Raw genomic sequence first — 6721 nt, 5'->3', positions numbered from 1 at the left:
TTCCATGAGAGATTTGGATGATTTCTCCACGAAGGATTATAGGTGTTTCCATAGAGTTCTCCCATGTAATTCACCTCTTCCATTGCTGGGTTCTCATGATCATAAGCTTCTTCTTCAGAGGAAGCTTCCTTAGTACTTCCTGTTGCTGCTTGCATTCCAGACAGACTCTGAGAAATCATATTGACTTGCTGAGTCAATATTTTGTTCTGAGCCAATATGGCATTCAGAGTATCAATCTCAAGAACTCCTTTTTTCTGAGCTATCCCATTATTCACAGGATTCCTTTCAGAAGTGTACATGAATTGATTATTTGCAACCATTTCAATGAGTTCCTGAGCTTCTGCAGGCGTCTTCTTCAGATGAAAAGATCCTCCAGCAGAGCTATCCAATGACATCTTGGATAGTTCAGATAGACCATCATAGAAAATACCTATGATGCTCCATTCAGAAAGCATGTCAGAAGGGCATCTTCTGATCAATTACTTGTATCTTTCCCAAGCTTCATAGAGGGACTCACCTTCCTTCTGTCTGAAGGTTTGGACTTCCACTCTAAGCTTACTCAATTTTTGAGGTGGAAAGAACTTTGTCAAGAAGGCATTGACTAACTTTTCCCAAGAGTTCAGGCTTTCTTTAGGTTGTGAATCTAACCATGTCCTAGCTCTGTCTCTTACAGCAAAAGAAAAAAGCATAAATCTGTAGACTTCAGGGTCAACCCCATTGGTCTTGATAGTGTCACAGATTTGCAAGAATTCAGCTAAGAACTGATGAGGATCTTCCAACGGAAGTCCATGGAACTTGCAATTCTGTTGCATTAGAGAAACTAATTGAGGCTTAAGCTCAAAGTTATTTGCTCCAATGGCAGGGATTGAGATGCTTCTCCCATAGAAGTCGGGAGTAGGTGCAGTAAAGTCACCAAGCACCTTCCTTGCATTGTTGGCATTGTTGTTTTTGGCTGCCATGGTTTCTTCTTCCTTGAAAAGCTCTGTTAGGCCCTCTAAAGAGAATTGTTCTTTAGCTTCTCTAGCTTTCTCTTCAAGGTCCTTTTAGGTTCAGGATCAGCTTGAACAAGTATGCCTTTATCTTTGTTCCTGCTCATATGAAAGAGAAGAGAACAAGAAAGTATGGAATCCTCTATGTCACAATATAGAGATTCCTTGAGGTGTCAGAGGAAAAGAAGAATAAAAGGAGGAGGTAGATTGAAGAGAATTCAAACATATAAAGAAGGAGGGAGTTTGAATTGTACCTTGAGGAGGAGTGTTAGTCCTTTAAATAGAAGGTTGTGAGAAGAGGGGAAGAATTTTCGAAAATAAAGTAAAAGATTTTGAAATAATGAAAAGAAATTTGAAAATTTGATTGAGATTTTCAAAAATTAAGATTAGGAAAGAAATTAAGTGATTTTGAAAAAGATTTTGAAATTAGAAATTAAAAAGATATGATTGAAAATTAATTTTGAAAAAGATGTGATTGAAAAGATATGATTGAGAAGATATGATTGAAAATCAAACTAAAAAGAGAAAGTTTTAAAATTAAAGTTGATTACTTGACTAACAAGAAATTAGAAGATATGATTCTAGAATTAAAACTTTTGATCCTTTCTTAATAGGCAAGTAACAACTAGAAAATCTTGAATTAAATTATTAATTGTAGCAAGGATTTTCGAAAATAGTAATTGAAATTGATTTTGAAAAGATATGATTGAAAAGATATGATTTGAAAAAGATTTGATTTTGAAAAATTATGAAGATTTGAAAAAAATCTGAATTAAAAACAAAATCTTCCCTCTAGTGTCATCCTGGCGTTAAACGCCCAGAATGGCATCCATTCTGGCGTTTAACGCCCAAAATCCTACCTTTTTGGGCGTTAAACGCCCAGCCAGGTACCCTGGTTGGCGTTTAAACGCCAGTTTTCCTTCTTCACTGAGTGTTTTGAACGCCCAGCTTTTTCTGTTTGATTCCTCTGCTGAATGTTCTGAATCTTCAATTCTCTGTATTATTGACTTGAAAAGACACAATTTTGAAAATATTTTTGAATTTTTAATGATGAGAAACAATAAAAATTTCAACTAAGATCAAATGAACAATGCATGCAAGACGCCAAACTTAGAAATTTTGTATACTAAGGACAATAACAATTTGAAAATGCATATGAAAAACAACAAAAGACACAAAACAGGAGAATTTAAAGATCAGAGCACTGAAATCATCAAGAATAACTTGAAGATCAATGAAGAACATAATGTATATATTCGAAAAATGCAAGAAGAATAAAAACATGCAATTGACACCAAACTTAAAAATTGATACTAGACTCAAACAAGAAACATAAAATATTTTTAATCTTTATAATTTTATAAATTTTTTTGTGATTTTCGAAACTTATATGGAAAAGAAAATAAAGAGATTCAAAACTTTTAATAAGAATTCCAGGAATCATGCAATGTTAGTCTAAAGCTTCAGTCTAAAAAGATTAGACATGTTTGGTCAAGCTTCAGCAGGACATTACATTCAGCAGCTAAATTGATGAGAATCAATCAGCTTTTGTGATGATAAGAACATCACCTTGAAACTCTAGAATTCATTCTTAAAAATTCTGAAACGTACCTAATCTAAGCAATAAGATGAACCGTCAGTTGTCCAAACTCGAACAATCCCCGGCAACGGCGCCAAAACTTGGTATGCGAAATTGTGATCATCAACAATGGCGCCAAAGGACTTGGAGCTCTTAAACGTGAATCACACTTTGTCACAATTCCACACAACTAACCAGCAAGTACACTGGGTCGTCCAAGTAATAAACCTTACGTGAGTAAGGGTCGATCCCACGGAGACTGTCGGCTTGAAGCAAGCTATGGTCACCTTGTAAATCTCAGTCAGGCGAATTCAGATGGTGATGAAGAATTGATAATTAAAAGATGAATAAAACATAAAATAAAGATTGAGATACTTATGTAATTCTTTGGTTGGAATTTCAGATAAGCGTATGAAGATGCTTTGTTCCTCCTAAACCTCTGCTTTCCTATTGCCTTCTTCCAATCATTCATACTCCTTTTCCATGGCAAGCTTTATGTTGGGCATCACCGTTGTCAATGGCTACTTCCCGTCCTCTCAGTGAAAACGTTCCAAATGTGCTGTCACCGCACGACTAATCATCTGTCGGTTCTCGATCATGTCGGAATAGGATCCATTGATCCTTTTGCGTCTGTCACACGCCCCACAATCGCGAGTTTGAAGCTCGTCACAGTCATCCCTTCCTAGATCCTACTCAGAATACCACAGACAAGGTTTAGATGTTCCAGATCTCAAGAATGGCCGCTAATAATTCTAGCCTATACCACGAAGGTTCCAATCTTAGATTAGAAACCCAAGAGATACACATTCAAGCTTGTTTGCATGTAGAACGGAAGTGGTTGTCAGTCACGCGTTCATAGGTGAGAATGGTGATGAGTGTCACATAATCATCACATTCATCATGTTCTTGGGTGCGAATGAATATCTTGGAGAAGAAATAGACTTGAGTTGAATAGAAAAATAATAGTACTTTGTATTAATTCATGAAGAACAGCAGAGCTCCACACCTTAATCTATGGTGTGTAGAAACTCCACCGTTGAAAATACAAAAGTCATAATGGTGTAAGCATGGCCGAATGGCCAGCCTCCAAGGTCTAGGGACTAAATGTCCAAAGATCGATGAAAATACAATAGTATAAGGTCCTATTTATAGAGAACTAGTAGCCTAGGGTTTACAGAAATCAGTAATTAATGCAGAAATCTTCTTCCGGGCCCACTTGGTGTGTGCTTGGGCTGAGCATTGAAGCTTCCATGTGTAGAGACTTTTCTTGGAGTTAAACGCCAACTTTTGTGCCAGTTTGGGCGTTTAACTCTAGCTTTTGTACCAGTTTTGGAGTTAAACGCTAGAATTCTTGAGCTGACTTGGAATGCCGATTTGGGCCATCAAATCTCGGGCAAAGCATGGACTATTATATATTTCTAGAAAGCCCAAAATGTCTACTTTTCAACGCAATTGAGAGCGCACCAATTGAGTTTTTGTAGCTCCAGAAAATCCACTTTGAGTGCAGGGAGGTCAGAATCCAACAGCATCTGCAGTCCTTTTTCAACCTCTGAATCAGATTTTTGCTCAGGTCCCTCAATTTCAGCCAGAAAATACCTGAAATCATAGAAAAATACACAAACTCATAGTAAAGTCTAGAAGAGTGATTTTTATTTAAAAACTAATAAAAATATAATAAAAACTAATTAAAATATACTAAAAACATACTAAAAACAATGTCAAAAAGCGTATAAATTATCCGCTCATCACCTAACATACAGCTTGCCATGGAAAGGAGTAGGAAGGATTGGATGAAAACAGCAGGAAAGCAGAGGTTCAGAGGGACGAAAGCATCTCTATACGCTTATCTGAAATTCTCACCAATGAATTACATAAGTACCACTATCCTATTTTATATTTTATTTATCTTTTACTTATCAATTCATAAAATCAGTTGAATCCGCCTGACTAAGATTTACAAGGTGACCATAGCTTGCTTCAAGCCGACAATCTCCGTGGGATCGACCCTTACTCACGTAAGGTTTATTACTTGGACGACCCAGTGCACTTGCTGGTTAGTTGTACGAAGTTGTGAAACAGAATTAAGAATATGAATGTGCATATTGAGTTTTTAGCGACGTTACCAAGGAAGGAATGATCACAATTTCGCACACCAGTTGCCAATAACCAGTATATGTACACTTCTAAGAGGAACCCTGTGAACACTGGAACTACTCAGAAGAGAAGAGTCATGGAGGTGGACACACTGATGCCATTTTGGCGTAGAACAAGCTCATGTCCCAGCAGATAAGCATGATCTCTCAGGACTTGAGCAGGATGCAAGTTGCAATTGTCAACACACAAGATGCATCCTATGACATGAGTGGGAGTTGCATCCAAGGGGACGTTAGTGACATTGCTCAGCCCACCATGGAGGAAGTAAATTACATGAGAAATTTCTCTAGAAATCCCAATAATGATGTCTATGTAAATACTTTCAATTAGGGATGGAGGAATCATCCTAACTTTGGGTGGAGGGAGCAACAACAAAGGCCCCAACAAAGCTTCAACAATAATCAGGGTGGAACCAATCAGAATATGTTCAACAACAGGCAGTTCCAACCCTCTCAGCAGCAGATGGAGACTTCAAAACACAGCCTCTCTGACTTAGCCACAATAGTTTCTGACCTCTCCAGGACCACTCATAGCTTTATGAAAGAGTCTCGGTCTTCAATTAGGAGCTTGGAGGTACAAGTGGGTCAGTTAAGCAACAGGATATCTAAGAGACCTTCCAACACTCTTCCAAGCAATACAGAGGTAAATCCAAGGAAAGAGTGTAAAGCCCTCACCATGGGCAAGGAGGCCGTCCCTGAAGAGAAGTATATTGCTGAGGATTTGAAGGAGAAAAAAGCTCAAGAGGAGACTGGGAGTACACTCGTACACGCCCCAGTGGTGATGAAGGAGCCTGAATTACAACACCTTCAGAATGTTCAAAAAGAGGCCAAGGATGAGCAACTTGCTCAATTCTTGGCAGTATTTAAGAAGTTACAGATCAATATTCCTTTTACTGAGGTGTTGAAAAAAAATCCTCCCTATATAGCCTATTTAAAAAGTGTATTATCTGAGAAAAGGGCCCTGAAAGGAGATGAAATGGTGGTGCTGACCAAGAAGTGCAGTACACTAGTGCAAAAGAAGCTACCTCAGAAATTACCAGATCCCAAAAGCTTTGTGATTCCCTGTACTATAGGGACCATCACATTTGAGAAGGCACTATGCAACCTTGGATCAAGCATAAATCTGATGCCTCTCTTTGTGATGAAGAAGCTGGGGATCCAAGAGGCACAATCCACAAGGATCTCATTGGAGATGACAGATAAGTCCCTGAAGTGGGCATATGAAATGGTGGAGAATGTCCTAGTAAAGGTTGAAGACCTATACCTCCCTGCAGACTTCATGATACTGGATATGGGGAAGGAGAAGGATGACTCCATCATCCTAGGAAGGTCATATCTAGCCACTGGAAAAGCCTTGATTGATGTAGAGAGAGGAGGGTTACTTCTGAGGTTATGGGAGGACCATATCATGTTTAAGATTTCCAAACCTCAACCGCTCTCGAATACAGGAGGTACTAGAATGCAGAGCTTAGTGCTCAAGCCTTCTCACTCGGTGGAAAGCCATACAGTACCACCTGACATAAAACCTAAGTTTGGTGTTGGGCATTCACCACCCACCATTGATGTAGGAGGCCCCAAGAAGAAAATACCCAAAGGCTGGAGGAACAAGAAGATTCCTACTGAAGACTTCTCACCTGGTATGAGAGTAGTCTCCACAAGAACTGCAGTCATACCACATACTGTGAACAGAATTCTATCTCTGGAGCATGTTGAACTTATTTATGAGAGCAAAGGAAGGAAGTTCACAATGAGGGGCAAAGATCTGAGCCTCTATGAACCTCCCTAGAGGATATGTCAATCAAGCTAATGACGGTAAAGAAGCGCTTGTTGGGAGGCAACCCAACAATTAGTATCCTATAGTTTAGTTTGTTTTAATTCAGCTTTTTCTCAGTTGTTTTAGTTGATTTCATATTATTTCATTCTATATTGTTTTTCATAGTTTTCCTCATTTTTATGATGTTTGTGATCATGTACAGCACTCAGAACAGGAACAGAGAAGT

At 38.5% G+C, this 6721-nt stretch overlaps 1 non-coding gene across 1 annotated transcript; it reads left to right on the top strand.

Moving 5' to 3' along the window:
* The first annotated feature begins 449 nt into the window (after positions 1 to 449).
* On the top strand, positions 450 to 557 carry LOC112745247 (small nucleolar RNA R71). The gene has a single exon (XR_003173184.1). It is a non-coding gene; the product is annotated as a small nucleolar RNA R71 (small nucleolar RNA).
* The last annotated feature ends 6164 nt before the right edge of the window (positions 558 to 6721 follow it).

The sequence above is a fragment of the Arachis hypogaea genome, chromosome 14 (genome assembly GCF_003086295.3).
Source record: "Arachis hypogaea cultivar Tifrunner chromosome 14, arahy.Tifrunner.gnm2.J5K5, whole genome shotgun sequence".
In the NCBI taxonomy this organism is placed as follows: domain Eukaryota; kingdom Viridiplantae; phylum Streptophyta; class Magnoliopsida; order Fabales; family Fabaceae; genus Arachis; species Arachis hypogaea.
The sequence above is the reverse complement of the archived record's forward strand: the minus strand, read 5'-3'. Positions and strand labels throughout refer to the sequence as shown.